Source organism: Schistocerca nitens, chromosome 2, assembly GCF_023898315.1.
Source record: "Schistocerca nitens isolate TAMUIC-IGC-003100 chromosome 2, iqSchNite1.1, whole genome shotgun sequence".
NCBI lineage: Eukaryota > Metazoa > Arthropoda > Insecta > Orthoptera > Acrididae > Schistocerca > Schistocerca nitens.
In genome coordinates, this window is record NC_064615.1 from 914,890,610 (window position 1) to 914,907,011 (window position 16,402).

Sequence of the window (16,402 nt, forward strand, 5' to 3'; positions counted from 1 at the left end):
CCTAATTGCCTCTCACCACATCACCGGCTATCAGTAACTTCAGTTCTGTATGCATATGCTGGTTGCGATATTAATCCTGCTCCACGATTTGGATAGCACATTATCCGTCACAGTTACCATCTTACTATAAAAGTTTTACTGTAGAGCCATTCACGTGATCCGGAAGAAACATTTACTAGTTACAACAGCAATGTTCTTGTTAGAACAGGATATACACACATTTGATATTCAACGGTTGGTTTTAACCAATTTTCTGGCGAATAAGTTGAATGTATTTACCGCAAAGTTAGTTATTTTTATCTCTTTGTACGGTTTCCCGCTGGTATGACACACACCAAAGGTGTGTTTTATCATAGTCGTTGAGGATATTGCGGTTCGTGTCGACTATCTCACTCTGTAAATTGCAAACTGCAATAACTATATGTAACCGCGTTCAACGTCCGCAACACGCTAATGTATGTTCATATCAATAATAGAGGCTCATAATGCTACCACTATGTGTTTAATGTTAAGCAGATTTATACTCTGGTTAATCCATGTTCAGGTTTTGTAAGTTATTCAATCCATGAATACTTTGTTCCGGCTATGTGGTTACTTATTAGCTGTGATCATAGTATTGTTAATTTTTATACAGAGATGCACCAGAATTTACAACTAAAAATGTTGCGAAACAGGTAGTGCGAGTCTACAAGGGTTTCAGTCAATACCGCCACAGTGGATTAACGAGCTTACATTCAGCTACACGTACATCACTTTTAACAGCAGGATTTTACTGATTGGATTTTCTGTGAACTATGTATTGTAACTTAAATTGGTGCAGATATTTACATTTCCATTTCTGACTGAAGACGGTGTACTGAACAACATTAAATCAGTATTTAAGTCATTCAGTATGCTTTAGGTCGGTTAGTATCTCCAAGTTCATACGACAAGAGCAAGCCATTAATGCTTATTTTCCCGTGTGCAGCAGGTCAGATGTGGAAGTGTGGTGGGTGGACGCAAAACGGTTAGTATAAACTGAAAGGGATTATAAGTTAGTCGTGCAGTTTTGACCATGCAGGAAATATCAGGTCGTAACGTTTGTGACGTGTTTCTGGGTAGACTATTTGACACAGAGAAAAAACAACCAACACGCTAATGTGTGTACATATTAAGGTACCAAACATAAAAATATCTGCACCCGTTACGTCCTCTATATATTTTTCAGTCCTACTAATGCAACTACACTTATGAACTCATTTTCATTTTGCAGGCTATCGTTCAGGAGAAATAATTTTAGGCTATATTTAAGAGTTGCTCTGCTACCTGTCAGACATTTCATGCTATTGAGCAAATAATCAAATATTTTTGTTGCTTTGCGTTGATCTTCTTTCTGAGCCGCTGACATCTTTAATAATGGTAATAAAGGTAACAGCTTCCTCTTAGTGCTGTAGGTATGGACAAATCTGTTCTTCTCAAATTGTGACGAATTATTTATGCCGAATTTCGTTAGCAAATATATGTATTGTGAAACTGTTAGGTAAGCTCTGTAACATGCTTCTTCCAGTTAAAGTTTTCATCCATACGTACATCCAAAAATTTGTAGCAATCTGCTCTATTTACTTATTCGTATTTACATCTACTTCAGTTATTAGTGTGACTATGTTGTACAGAACACTTTCGTTATTTTTCGAACATCCTAGGGTAATTTTCGTTCCGCGCTCTACACAAGAACTAAATGGGAAGAATGATAGGTAGTCAATGAGTAGTACCCCATGCCAAGGAGTTCACAGCGGTATTCGCAGCATAGGTGCAGATGTGCTAGTCAGCACGCTGCGCTACACAATCCGTTAACGGCAACACATAAAATAAATGTGTTCAGTGTAGAAGTTTATATCGCTAGGACTGTCGTCGCCGCTGAAACCGCCACCTTCAGCCAGGCCCCACCTCTAACCGCCACCCACCGCCACCACCCCTTAAATGCTGCGTCGCGGAGGCAGCGCAGGCGGTGTTGGGCGGAACAAGAAGCGAGCAGAGGCAGCCGGCTGCACTGAATCCAGGCGGCCCAGATTGTCCTCGGATCCTACAATTCGCTTGAGGCGAGTCCTGCAGAGGGATACACGCTCGGAGACTTGCCTGTTCGTAGTCAAAGCCAGCCAGAAATAGATTTCCTGGGCTCAGACGGTCGCGCTGTCACTGCAGCCCAAAGCCGAAAATCCGCCGCCGCCGCTGGAGCCGTAGGCAGCGGTCGTTATCGCGAGCCTGTTTCGGAATTTTCCACGCTCATGCAATATTCATACGGCGCGGCGCGGTTCACAGGTAGCTCCACACCTAGGAGCCGCGGCCACTTTTTCCCTCGCCACACTCTTTATTTTCTTTCCCTTTTTTTTCCAGAGGGGTGGTGCAGAGATAAGGCGAGGTGGGTGCGATTTTGCCGGCCAAGTCCGCGGAGCATAAATTGCAGCAGATAGCAGCTCCCGGGGAGAGCCCTTAATCAGGAATAATGTCCGCGCCTCGCCGCACACCGGAATGCCAACTAATACACGCGTCCTGTCCTGCAGGTGTGCGCCAGAAATCACCACCCCCTTTCTTTACGAAACGGTCTTCTCCCAGTCCTTATATTTCTTCCATTTCGATCCAATTTCAACATGACAGAAAGATGTGACACACAGCTGAAAAAAAAGGGAACATAGCATGACTGAGTCATCGGAGAGCACAGCATATATTCCCGACGCAAAGATAAAGTTGCAAAAATAATTTCCAAAATGAGCACTATGTTAAGACACCTACTCTGTAAATAGTTACCGAGCGAGTTGGCGCAGCGGTTAGCACACTGGACTGGCATCCGGGCGGAAGACGGTTAAAAACCGCGTCCGGCCGTCCGTGGTTTGCCTAATCCGCTCCAGGCGAATGCCGGGATGGTTTGTTTGAAAGGGCACTGCCGATTTCCTTCCCCATTCTTGAAACAATCCGAGCTTGTGCTCCAATAACCTCGATGTCGACGGAATGACAGGGTGTTGAACTATAGTCTCCCTTACTTCTATAATTGGCTGAGGCACATAATCACTGAGACACAAGGAGGTGTTTCTGAGGTTTTAGCTGCCTCAGCTGATTCATTATACCACAGATAGCTGGCACCAATAAAGAGGGAAAAAGAGACTTCATTGGTTATGAAGCCGTAAATGGAAATGCCGTGTGGCTAGGGCCTCCCGTCGGGCAGACCGTTCGCCTGGTGCAAGTCTTTCGAATTGACCCCACTTCGGCGACTTGCGTGTAGATGGGGATGAAATGACGATGATAAGGACAACATCCAGTCCCTGAGTGGAGAAAATTCTCGACCTAACCGGGAATCGAACCCGGGACGTTAGATATTCCGTCGAGCTGACCACTCCACTACCAGGGGCGGAGATGATGCCGTTATAACAACTCAACAGATGCCGATACATTGCTAAGAATTACCGAGAATGTAAAACGGAATTCTATCGGTGTGCAGGTACAGTAGATCGGCATCTGGCGCGCTCACCGTGTTGCATATGTAGTCAGTTTTTCTCTTATTTTTTATAGTTACATTTTAGGGTGACATTTTTATGAACGTAATATATATATATATATATATATATATATATATATATATATATATATATGGTTATAATAGAGGGAAACATTCCACGTAGGAAAAATATATCTAAAAACAAAAAAGATATCTGTCTTTAAATATGTCTGCTTGTGTCTGTATATGTGTGGATGGATATGTGTGTGTGTGCGAGTGTATACCCGTCCTTTTTTCCCCCTAAGGTAAGTCTTTCCGCTCCCGGGATTGGAATGACTCCTTACCCTCTCCCTTAAAACCCACATCCTTTCGTCTTTCCCTCTCCTTCCCTCTTTCCTGATGAGGCAACAGTTTGTTGCGAAAGCTTGAATTTTGTGTGTATGTTTGTGTTCGTTTGTGTGTCTGTCGACCTGCCAGCACTTTCATTTGGTATGTCACATCATCTTTGTTTTTATATATATATCACAAAATGAAACTTAGGCGAATCAATTTGTAACACCCTCCATAGTACAACGGCAGAGTGCACCACTAGGGACGTTATGTGTCAGAACATGTAGACAATAATCTATTCTGTGTTGTGGCATCGAATAAGTTCGTGCCTGCAGATAGGGAACCCAATGAACAAGTTTCCAAAGCAGGCTGAGTTGTGACTTCCTTCAACAACAACTTCAATGAACTGCACGCACATACTGATGTTTGCCTTGTTGCATTCAGTGCTCATACTAAGCAACTGTAATATTTTGTCTCTTATCAAAGATTTCGTAGAAGGTACACAACGTCTAGACGATATTTAGTACCTTAGACAGTATTTCCATACGAGTAAACCACCAGACAGAACGACCACAAATGTTTGATGAAAGAATGTCACGTTGCCTCCGCAGAACCTTATTGGCCATCGATAGTCTACAATTAATCAGATCGCCTCCGATTTTAAAGTATAACGTCAGGCCTAGGGAAGCATCTGCAGCAGCGTCCGACTAGTATCCCTTTGTTGGCACCTCAACACAGAGGACCTCAAAGACTGGCACAGAACCGCAATCATTACACTACAGCCCAGTGGTGGCGTGTACCCTGGTCTGATGAATCCATTTTGCAATTGTATCGAGGAGATGGGCATATGAGACTATGTTGGGTGCACCGAGGAAACATGGGTTCCGTCCATCAAGAAGAAAAGGTGGCTCAATTATGGTCTAGAACGTGTTTAAAAAGTCGCAGTAAGACCGCATTGTTGAACTGGAGGTGCACGCCATTTGGGCATTCTTGCAGATCATCTAAATGCCTTTCTAGTATTAGAGTATGCGGACGGAGAAGCCACTTTTCAGAAAGACCGTATCACCACTCTTTCGATGCACGCTGGTGGCTTGATGAACGACTCTGTGTTTTCACTTTCATGTCGGACGCCCAGATAAGCCAACAGAGCCTTTACACAATGGATGAACCCAACAGCAGCAACATAGGAACGATTATGGGCAGCACTGCAAGATGCGTGCATCAGTACCTCTCCAGAACTGAAAAATATTTTCTCCACTTCATAGTCAGCCTTGCTTTGTTTCATTGTTACCCCTTTACGGTCTTCCATTTCCTTTTAACTTTTTCTGCACAGTAAATGAGAAATTTACGAAAGAATCATATCATTCGCGGCATTTTAAATGAATAAAACAAATATAAAGCGTTTTAGTAGTTCCATCCACAATACTAATAAACTATTTTTACAACGGTAACGAATCCTTGGTATCCACAAATGAAGAATTCTGAAAATGAAATTTCCTGGCAGATTAAAATAGTGTGCCGGACCGAGACTCGAACTCGAGAACTTTGCCTTTGACGGGCAAGTGCTCTACCATGTGAGCTACCTAAGCACGACTCACGCGCCGTCCTCACAGCTTTACTTCTGCCAGTACCTCGTTTCCTACCTTCCAAACTTTACAGAAGCTCTCCTGCGAAACTTGCAGAACTAGCACTCCTGAAAGAAAGGATATTGCGGAGACATGGCTTAGCCACAGCCTGGGGGATGTTTCCAGAATGAGATTTTCACACTTCAGCGGAGTGTGCGCTGATATCAAACTTCCTGGCAGATTAAAACTGTGTGCAGGACCGAGACTCGAACTCGGGACCTTTGCCATGTCTCCGCAATATCCTTTCTTTCAGGAGTGCTTGTTCTGCAAGGTTCGCAGGAGAGCTTCTGTAAAGTTTGCAGGGAGGAGACGAGATACTGGCAGAAATAAAGCTGTGAGGACCGGGCGTGAGTCGTGCTGGGGTAGCTCAGATGATAGGGCACTTGTCGCGAAAGGCAAAGGTCCCGAGTTAGAGTCTCGGTCCGGCACACAGTTTTAATCTGCCAGGAAGTTTGATATCAGTGCACACTCCGCTGCAGAGTAGAAATCTCATTCTGGAATTCTGAAAATATCAGTAAGCAATAAAGGAAATAAATTTCATCTATGACTTTGTGACCATTGTGAATATTTCGTGACTAAAGTCGTCTTTTTTCTCCTACAATTATCGCAGACTCGTACAGGAAATTTACTTCCTTTATTGATAAGCTGATGGCAGATCAGGCAGAACATAAGCATGTTGTTTAAGATGAAAAGCTAACTGAAGCAAAGTGTTTTGTAAATGAAATTCAACAATAGCTAAAAAAGAACAATATGAGGATTGGGAATCGGCCTTGGTGCATAACACTTTTTGTTATATATTTACTTCTCTATACTCCAAACTAGTTTCAGTGACAAATATCGCCATCGTCAGTGGGTTCCTTAAATCTTATTTAGTGTACATTACAGCATGTTTTAAGAAATGACGCCATGTTCTGGATCATAAACAAAGTGCGAAAATTTTGCTTTTCTGTGTATAAAATTAGCTGCACGCCGTCCAACGAACTTGCAGATGACATGATGTATGCCATGAAAAACGGCAACAGAAAAAGCATAGAAAATATGCCGCAAACAGCGAAACAGTTCTTAAAAACATGCTATTACGTACTTTAAATGAGATTTAAAGAACCCACTGATGATGGCGATATTTGTCGCTGAAACTAGTTTGGGGAATAAGTAAGCAAACAAATAACAGTTTTGCATCAAGATGGCCTCACAATTACCATATTATTGTTTTTCTATGCAAACACGGACCAAATGGAAGAGTTCTAAGATAAAGTTATTGTCAACAATAGGTGTTCGGATTACGAGGTTACTTCAGACATTTTACTCCAATCATTAAGCTATTTAGGCGGTTCTATTCACAAAAGTATGCTGAAAGGGTGAGCGGTTTAATGTATTTACATCGATAGAATCTCATAAAGTCAGTCATTGTTACCATGTTGCAATGGCAATCATGAACATATTTTCAAAACGGCATTTGCTACTCCGTTGCAGACCTCATCACAGTGTACACCCGACTCGCTGCCGCATTCGTGTTCTTCTCAGTTGCAGACAGTAATTTAGTCTCACATTCCCAGTTGCTTACTCATCCCTCAGTGAGCTCTGCAGCAGTCAACTACTCAGTCAGACAATGGAAGTAGCTGCAGAACCTTCGTGTACTCCATTCGTCTGAAATATTAAGGGGAGGTTTACTATCTTTAGGTTCAAAAAATCGATTTTTTTAAATTGCATTTTTGGTTCCATAAAAATGTTTAGAATCCACCCCTGAATCGGTTTTTCCGAATACGGAATGGAAATGTTTGTTATTAGCGGTTGCACAAAAAAAAATGCACCTGCCTGAAATCGGCCTCTTCTAGGCACCAGTTTTTTTTCTTTCGGAGGACGAGTTATTGTACGGGTGCTTGGGAGGAAACCCACAAAATTCAAATGAAAGTTTGAACGCATGTGTTTGGAAGTTAGCCCCCAAGAATTTGCATTCTGGTGCGAAGACTGTGGAGATTGCAATTTTCCTGGCAGTGAGCAGCTTCAGCGAAGGGTATTCAGCAATTCTGAAGACAGTGACAACGATGGACGTCACTCTGGGACTCTATTCGACGCAGTTCGCCAAGCATTCGGACGACCACCGGATTCAAGTGGCTGTAAATCACTTGTCACCGGCCGTACGAGCGGCTCTGGAGCAGCGCAGGATGGCCTAGGTCGAGTAGAGCGCCCTCTATGAGTAAGAGGAAGGACTAGTTTATCGACCCGGAGTAGCAGATTGAACGTAAGTTGCATAATATTGCATTTATATGTAGTCAAAACTTCAGACGCGTCTTTCTCGAAGCGACTTTTTTATCGCGCGGTATGGTAACTTCAAATCTACTGAACCGATTGGCTTGATTCTTTGTTTCCGACGAAGCTAACTAAATTGTCTAGGAGTTGTACGACTTTTATTCCGATCCATCAACTATAAATATTTTTACTAGGACGACGAAGACGAAAAATCGATGAAAAAAACCCTTTTTTTCAAATGGCCGTCACTTTGTTTCTTATGGTCCAAATAACTTAATCTAGGTACAACTCCTAAAGAATCTTATATACTTCGCTAACGTCTACTCAATTTTGATTTCAGACGAGCCGGCTGACCTATGACATAGCGCGTGGAGGTCTACATCGAAATTTTGTTTCGTTCCGAAGGCACTTTCACCTTTGCTCTTCGACATTTCCTGTCGAAAAAATTCCAGTTTGTAGAGGAAATACCAATAAACATTTTGGCCAAATTTGACGTTGATATCTATAACACATCCCGAGAAAAAAATTCTCAAAGAACATGCTTTTTTAGGGCCAAAGATAGTAAACCACCCCATAAGGAGTTCTTGATGATGCAGCACTGTTTTAGACATCGTCGGAGTCTGGATTGATCGGGGCCATTTTTCCATGGTATAACTAGAAGCTATAGTGCGCTGCTTGGGATGCTGGGCATAGCTTGTATATAGGATTACATGGCAGTGGTGGAGGACGGGATAAATGCAGTCAAAAAGTTGAAGTAAAAATAGTCAAATACAGAAAAGACCACAGTGCGTGTCAAGGTACGAAAGACCAGTCAGTGTTACTACAATATTCCAATCGACTACATTAAACGGAGAGACAGATAATTTCATGTTGATTCATACGTCATATGGGTTCATATTCCTTGTTTTGATCAACCTGTGAGTCTGGAAGCAAATGAAGAGCATCTGCTTTGTGATTTTTTTATGTTTCGAGAGACGGCAAGCATTGACTCGGCAGTGACAATAGCCTGGCCCCACAGCGTAATCAGCGCGAAACCTGTTGAGAGCGGCGAAAAATAGCCAGTGGTGCACAATGGCGCAGGACGCTCCGAGGTCTTCGGGAAACAATGGGCGGCGCCTCGTGAGTCCGGAACCTCCCACACCTGCAGCTGCAGCTATAGACGCAGACTGCGCTTCCGGTGGAGCGCGCCAATCCCAGTGCCTGTCGCGCGTCCTTTTCTTTCCACAGTCTGAATACTAAGTCGTGATTAAAAGCGGCGCCGAAGGCCCGCGGCGAGAGAGCTATTGTCGATGCTGCCTGTGACGTCAACCACACCGTCGCATTCCGACTGATGGTGGAGAACAGGCACTCCGATGGACGAACAGCGGCGAAACATTGGTGTCTCCGACGTCGGTCTTTTGAGTTTAGGACACCCAAAACCTTTCTCACCTTTGCCCTCTCACGAAGTTTTCAGTAAAAAAATAGAAAAATAAAATAGTAACAATATATCACAAAACACCATACCTGAAACACCACAGGATAAAAGACCTTAATTAACCATTATTAATAGCTGTCAGTGGCTAATGAAGTAGTTCAGTATCCAGTAACAAAAATTTTTCATCTTATCCAATAACGTAAAATGTCTGATAGGTAGAAAAGAGAGTTAAAAATCTAAAAATCACTTCTCCTCGAAAAGCGTTGTTATCCAATGAACAAATTCCTATTTAAAAACTTGCACTCTGTAAAAAATCCTTTTTAAATTTAGGTGCGTAAGTAGGACTAAAAAAACATGTTCATTAATGTTAACACGTCGCATGTATCCATATCCCGTAAACTGACTCGTTCCACATCATTTCGGTCAATTAATAGCTCAAATGATCTATGAAACATGTAATGAACTACCGAAAAATCAGAGGCTAGTTCGTAATATAAAGTAGGTAATGTCTACGGTCTTGAAGATGGTTCGTAACGTGAACATGAACAAAATTAGCAAGAGTGTTGGTGAGTAGTCTAACTAAATCACATGAAGCTGAAAAATATAGATTAAAAATGAGAAACTAAAAGTACTAGGAAAGACCGGTTATTTAGAACATACACTGAATAGCCAAACAAACTGGTAGACCTGGCTTATATCGTCTTGGGCCCCTGCGAGCACTCAGAAGTGCCTCAACACGACGTGGCATGGACTCGACTAATTACTGAAGTAGTGCTGCAGGGAATTGAGACCATGATTCCTGCTGGGATGTTCATAAATCCGTAAGAGTACGAGGGTTGGAGATCACTTCTGAAAAGCACGTTGCAAGGCAACTCAGATATTCTCAATAATGTTCATGTCTGGGAAGTTTGGTGGCCAGCAGAAGTGTTTAAAATCAGGACAATGTTCCTAGAGCCACTCTGCAGCAATTCTGGACGTTTGAGCTGTCGCACTGTCCTGCTTGAATATCCCAAGTCCGTTGGAATGCACGTTGGTCATGAATGGTGCAGATAATCCAACAGGATGCTTACGTACGTGTCACCTATCAGAGTCGTATCTAGACCTAACAGGAATCCCATGTGAGTCCAACGGCGCACGCCCCGCCCCATTACAGAGCCTCCGCCTGCTTGAACAGTCCCCTGATGACATGCAGTGTCCATGGATTCACGCGGTTGTCTCGATACCCGTACATGTCCATCCGTTCGATACAATTTGAAACGACACTAGTCCGACCAGGCCACATGTGTCCAGTCACCAACAGTAGAATGTCGGTGATGACGGGCCCAGGCGGGGCGCAAAGCTTTGTGTCGTGCAGTCATCAAGGGCTACATCGATGATGTTTCGTTCAATGGTCCGCACGCTGACACTTGTTGATAGTTCAACATTGAAATCTGCAGTAGTTTCTGAAAGGGTTGCACTTCTGCCACGTTGAACGATTTTCTTCAGTTGTCGTTGGCCCCTTTCTTGCAGAATCTTCTTCCGGCCGCAGTGATGTCAGAGATTTGAAGTTTTACCGGATTCCTGATATTCACGGTTGTTGTTGTGGTCTTCAGTCCTGAGACTGGTTTATTGCAGCTGTCCATGCTGCTCTATCCTGTGCAAGCTTCTTCATCTCCCAGTACCTACTGCAACCTACATTCTTCTGAATCTGCTTAGTGTATTCATCTCCTGGTCTCCCTCTACGATTTTTACCCTCCACGCTGCCCTCCAATACTAAATTGGTGATCCCTTGATGCCTCAGAACATGTCCTACCAACCGATCCCTTCTTCTGGTCAAGTTGTGCCACAAACTTCTCTTCTCCCCAATCTTATTCAATACTTCCTCATTAGTTATGTGATCTACCCGTCTAATCTTCAGCATTCTTCTGTAGCACCACATTTCGAAAGCTTCTATTCTCTTCTTGTCCAAACTATTTATCGCCCATGTTTCACTTCCATACATGGCTACACTCCATACAAATACTTTCAGAAATGGCTTCCTGACACTTAAATCTATACTCGATGTTAACAATTTTCTCTTCTTCAGAAACGCTTTCCTTGCCATTGCCAGTCTACATTTTATATCCTCTCTACTTCGACCATCATCAGTTAGTTTGCTCCCCAAATAGCGAAACTCCTTTACTACTTTAAGTATCTCATTTCCTAATGTAATTCCCTCAGCATCACCCGACTTAATTTGGCTACATTCCATTATACTCGTTTTGCTTTTGTTGATGTTCACCTTATATAATCCTTTCAAGAAACTGTCCATTCCATTCAACTGCTCTTCCAAGTCCTTTGCTGTCTCTGACAGAATTACAATGTCATCGGCGAACCTCAAAGTTTTTATTTCTTCTCCATGGATTTTAATACCTACTCCGAATTTTTCTTTTGTTTCCTTTACTGCTTGCTCAATATACAGATTGAATAACATCGGGGAGAGGCTACAACCCTGTCTTACTCCCTTCCCAACCACTGCTTCCCTTTCATGTCCCTCGTCTCTTATAACTGCCATCTGGTTTCTGTGCAAATTGTAAATAGCCTTTCGCTCCCTGTATTTTACCCCTGCCACCTTTAGAATTTGAAAGAGAGTATTCCAGTCAACATTGTCAAAAGCTTTCTCTAAGTCTACAAATGCTAGAAACGTAGGTTTGCCTTTCCTTAATCTTTCTTCTAAGATAAGTCGTAGGGTCAGTATTGCCTCACGTGTTCCAACATTTCTACGGAATCCAAACTGATCTTCCCGGAGGTCGGCTTCTACTAGTTTTTCCATTCGTCTGTAAAGAATTCGTGTTAGTATTTTGCAGCTGTGGCTTATTAAACTGATTGTTCGGTAATTTTCACATCTATCAACACCTGCTTTCTTTGGGATCGGAATAATTATATTCTTCTTGAAGTCTGAGGGTATTTCGCCTGTTTCATACATCTTGCTCACCAGATGGTAGAGTTTTGTCAGGACTGGCTCTCCCAAGGCCGTCAGTAGTTCCAATGGAATGTTGTCTACTCCGAGGGCCTTGTTTCGAGTCAGGTCTTTCAGTGCTCTGTCAAACTCTTCACGCAGTATCGTATCTCCCATTTCATCTTTATCTACATTCTCTTCCATTTCCATAATATTGTCCTCAAGTACATCGCCCTTGTATAGACCCTCTATATACCCCTTCCACCTTTCTGCTTTCCCTTCTTTGCTTAGAACTGGGTTTCCATCTGATCTCTTGATGTTCATACAAGTGGTTCTCTTATCTCCAAAGGTCTCTTTAATTTTCCTGTAGGCAGTATGTATCTTACCCTAGTGAGATAAGCCTCTACATCCGTACATTTGTCCTCTAGCCATTCCTGCTTAGCCATTTTGCACTTCCTGTCGATCTAATTTTTGAGACGTTTGTATTCCTTTTTGCCTGCTTCATTTACTGCATTTTTATATTTTCTCCTTTCATCAATTAAATTCAATATTTCTTCTGTTACCAAAGGATTTATACTAGCCCTCGTCTTTTTACCTACTTGATCCTCTGCTGCCTTCACTACTTCATTCCTCAAAGCTACCCATTCTTCTTCTACTGTATTTCTTTCCTCCATTCCTGTCAATTGTTTCCTTATGCTCTCCCTGAAACTCTGTACAACCTCTGGTTCTTTCAGTTTATCCAGGTCGCATCTCCTTAAATTCCCAACTTTTTGCAGTTTCTTCAGTTTTAATCTACGGGTCATAACCAACAGATTGTGGTCAGAGTCCACATCTGCCCATGGAAATGTCTTACAATTTAAAACCTGGTTCCTAAATCTCCGTCTTATCATTATATAATCTATCTGATACCCTTTAGTATCTCCAGGGTTCTTCCATGTATACAACCTTCTTTCATGATTCTTAAACCAAGTGTTAGCTATGATTATGTTGTGCTCTGTGCAAAATTCTACCAGGCGGCTTCCTCTTTCATTTCTTAGCCCCAATCCATATTCACCTACTACGTTTCCTTCTCTCCCTTTTCCTACTACCGAATTCCAGTCACCCATGACTATTAAATTTTCGTCACCCTTCACTATCTGAATAATTTCTTTTATTTCATCATACATTTCTTCAATTTCTTCGTCATCTGCAGAGCTAGTTGGCATATAAACTTGTACTACTGTAGTAGGTGTGGGCTTCGTATCTATCTTGGCCACAATAATGCGTTCACTATGCTGTTTGTAGTAGCTTACCCGCATTCCTATTTTCCTATTCATTATTAAACCTACTCCTGCATCACCCCTATTTGATTTTGTGTTTATAACCCTGTAGTCACCTGACCAGAAGTCTTGTTCCTCCTGCCACCGACCTTCACTAATTCCCACTATATCTAACTTTAACCTATCCATTTCCCCTTTTAAATTTTGTAACCTACCTGCCCGATTAAAGGATCTGACATTCCACGCTCCGATCCATAGAACGCCAGTTTTCTTTCTCCTGATAACGACATCCTCTTGAGTAGTCCCCGCCCGGAGATCCGAATGGGGGACTATTTTACCTCCGGAATATTTTACCCAAGAGGACGCCATCATCATTTAATCATACAGTAAAGCTGCATGCCCTCGGGAAAAATTACGGCCGTAGTTTACCCTTGCTTTCAGCCGTTCGCAGTACCAGCACAGCAAGGCCGTTTTATTTATTGTTACAAGGCCAGATCAGTCAATCATCCACATTGTTGCCCTTGCAACTACTGAAAAGGCTGCTGCCCCTCTTCAGGAACCACACGTTTGTCTGGCCTCTCAACAGATACCCCTCCGTTGTGGTTGCACCTACGGTACGGCTATCTGTATCGCTGAGGCACGCAAGCCTCCGCACCAACGGCAAGGTCCATGGATCATGGGGGGAGGATATTCACGGTATACTCTTGAAATCGCCACCTCATCGCTATCTTGGAGATTCTGTGTTCCGTTGCTTGTGCGCCGACTATAATATCACGTTCCAACTCACTTAAATCTTTATAACCTGTCACTGTAGCAGCAGTACCCGATCTAACAATTGCGCCAGACATTTGTTGTCTTATATACGCGTTGGCGACCGCGGCGCCATATTTGCCTGTTTACTTATGTCTGTATTTGAATACTCATGCCTGTACCAGTGTATTTGGCGCTTCAGTGTAAAATGCAGACTGCATTTATGTAAAGGAGAAATTTGTTAAGATTTAACGTAAATGTTACAAAGCCTTTTTGAATGTATTTGTAAGGAGTAGAGCCTAGTGTGTAAAGTGAACAGTAAACAGTAAACAGCTCAAACAAAAAGAGGACAAGATAGTGACTGAGAATGAAACTTGAGTCGCATATGAAACCCCTCAATCGAAACGAAAATCACTGGAATGGAGGTACATAGCGGAACCGGTAAAGACTAAAGCCATACAAATCTTAACACTCGAAAATAATGTGCGCAGTTGGGTTACTTCTTTTTACCGTGAGGTGAATCAATCAATGCACTGTAGACTTCCACGGTCGGTACTTGGGATATTACTGATGTCTGATTTTGCCATTGTCCATAGCCTAACCGTCTTCCACTGCTGGAAACTTCATCAGAAGCTTTAACGAATGCCAAGCATTGGCTCGGTAGTGACAATAGCCTGGCTCCACAGCGTAGTCAGTTTCAGATTGTGCAGTTTTATTGTGCTGTTTTTGCATCCTCATAACACCCTTGAAAATATACGGTTCACCTTAAAAGTCTATGAAGTAAAGAGTGCATATATTGGCTCCACAAATTAATCGTAATTTTCGATACAACAACAAAAAGCACAACGTCTCTATAAAGTGTCAATCTCAAACTCCTCCACAACTGATTCAGTTTATATAAATGTGAGGAACATGCGGAAGTACACACACACAAACGGCAAGAGAGAAGTGATGAATTTCTTACCTGTTCTATTTTACCGAGTCTGGTGGGGAATGACAGTACGAAGAATCTGAAACAAAAACAAATGTGCTCTTCATACAGTTTGAATAAAATATCAGTTTGACTAAGTGTATACAGATCAAAATATATATATTGTCAAAAACTGTTATTGCTCTGGTTTTCTTGTTTCAGTTGTCGCCTCTTTGAGCTCCCTGTTACTTTGCCTTAAGAGTAAACATTTCTCGTAATGACCGTGAGGAGAGAATTCGAGAAATTTGAGCCAATACAGAGGCTTACCGACAATCATTCTTCCCACGCGCTATCGCAAGTGGAACGGGATTGAAGTTAGCCGTACAAAAAGTGCCGTCTGCCACGCACCATTAGGTAGCTTGCGAAGTATGATGTAGATGTAGATACTCTTTCATTTTTCTGTCTCCAACACTTTTTGTAGGTTCTCCTGTTCAGAATAATGCCAAACGTTTGTGTAGAGCTCACTGGCAAAGAATCAGTACAAGATGGCACTGGAACTATATCAACGGGTTGGTTTATAGGAAATGCCAGAGAATGTATGAAAACAATGAAAGCCTTGTCAGTATGATTACAATATCCTGTGTGTTTCTTGACACGTAAGAGATGAGTCATTGAGATAAACCAACGCAATGTATCGCGGATACGTAAGTACATGGAACACTATATTTACTGGAGAGAAGGATTATAAATGAATGAAACGATTAAAAAGGTAGAAAAGTCACTTCTAGGTACTACTACAGGATAAGACCGCAGGGGTTTGGTACCCACGCAGTGAGTTTTCAAAATCTTTACTACTCACTTATGCTGTAGTGAAAGGTGGTTAGTAAAATGGGAGAAAGCTGTCTGCTTCATTGAGATATCACACTCTTTATACCGAGGTTATCTATAATTACTTTTCGGTGCTTTAGGGCTATTGCATTCTGCCAGGTGGTGTCTCCTTTTCCTTGAGTACCGAGCGGAGACACAGATTTCATCGACTTCAGGTTATCGACTAACCGCAGCAGCGGTATGATGGCCACCGCAAATTGAACCCGGCGATATCTGGGTCAAGACGGAGCTGGTCGTTATTTACATTAGACCGGCGCCACTTATCGGAATGTTTACTTCGGAAATGGACTCACCGAGACCACAAATACCTCTACGGGAATTCTCTTAATTGAATCCAGAAGTGGTTTCCGAAAGACTTCAGCATTTCCTTTTGCCTTACTCCCAAAATGCTCTTCACCAACTTCCTGTGCAGTTTTCGGTAAACGTTTCCGCCTACCTCGTCCCTTATACTTCAGAATCTATTACTTTTAGCAAACAGTAGCCTCTGCAGCTGCTCACCCCACACATGAGAAATCGTATGGTATTCAATTAGCGATGAGAGAGGGAGAAAGAGAGAGAGAGAGAGAGAGAGAGAGAGAGAGAGAGAGAGA

At 42.5% G+C, this 16,402-nt stretch overlaps 1 protein-coding gene across 4 annotated transcripts in view; it reads right to left on the bottom strand.

Moving 5' to 3' along the window:
• The window catches only part of LOC126237234 (Ig-like and fibronectin type-III domain-containing protein 1), a 1,152,289-nt gene that overhangs the window by 529,958 nt on the left and 605,929 nt on the right, over window positions 1-16,402 (bottom strand). For all 4 annotated transcript variants that reach the window (XM_049947130.1, XM_049947127.1, XM_049947128.1 and 1 more), the window contains one exon: window positions 14,979-15,024. The gene's annotated coding sequence lies outside the window, so the exon portion shown is untranslated. The remainder of the gene's footprint in view (window positions 1-14,978; window positions 15,025-16,402) is intronic.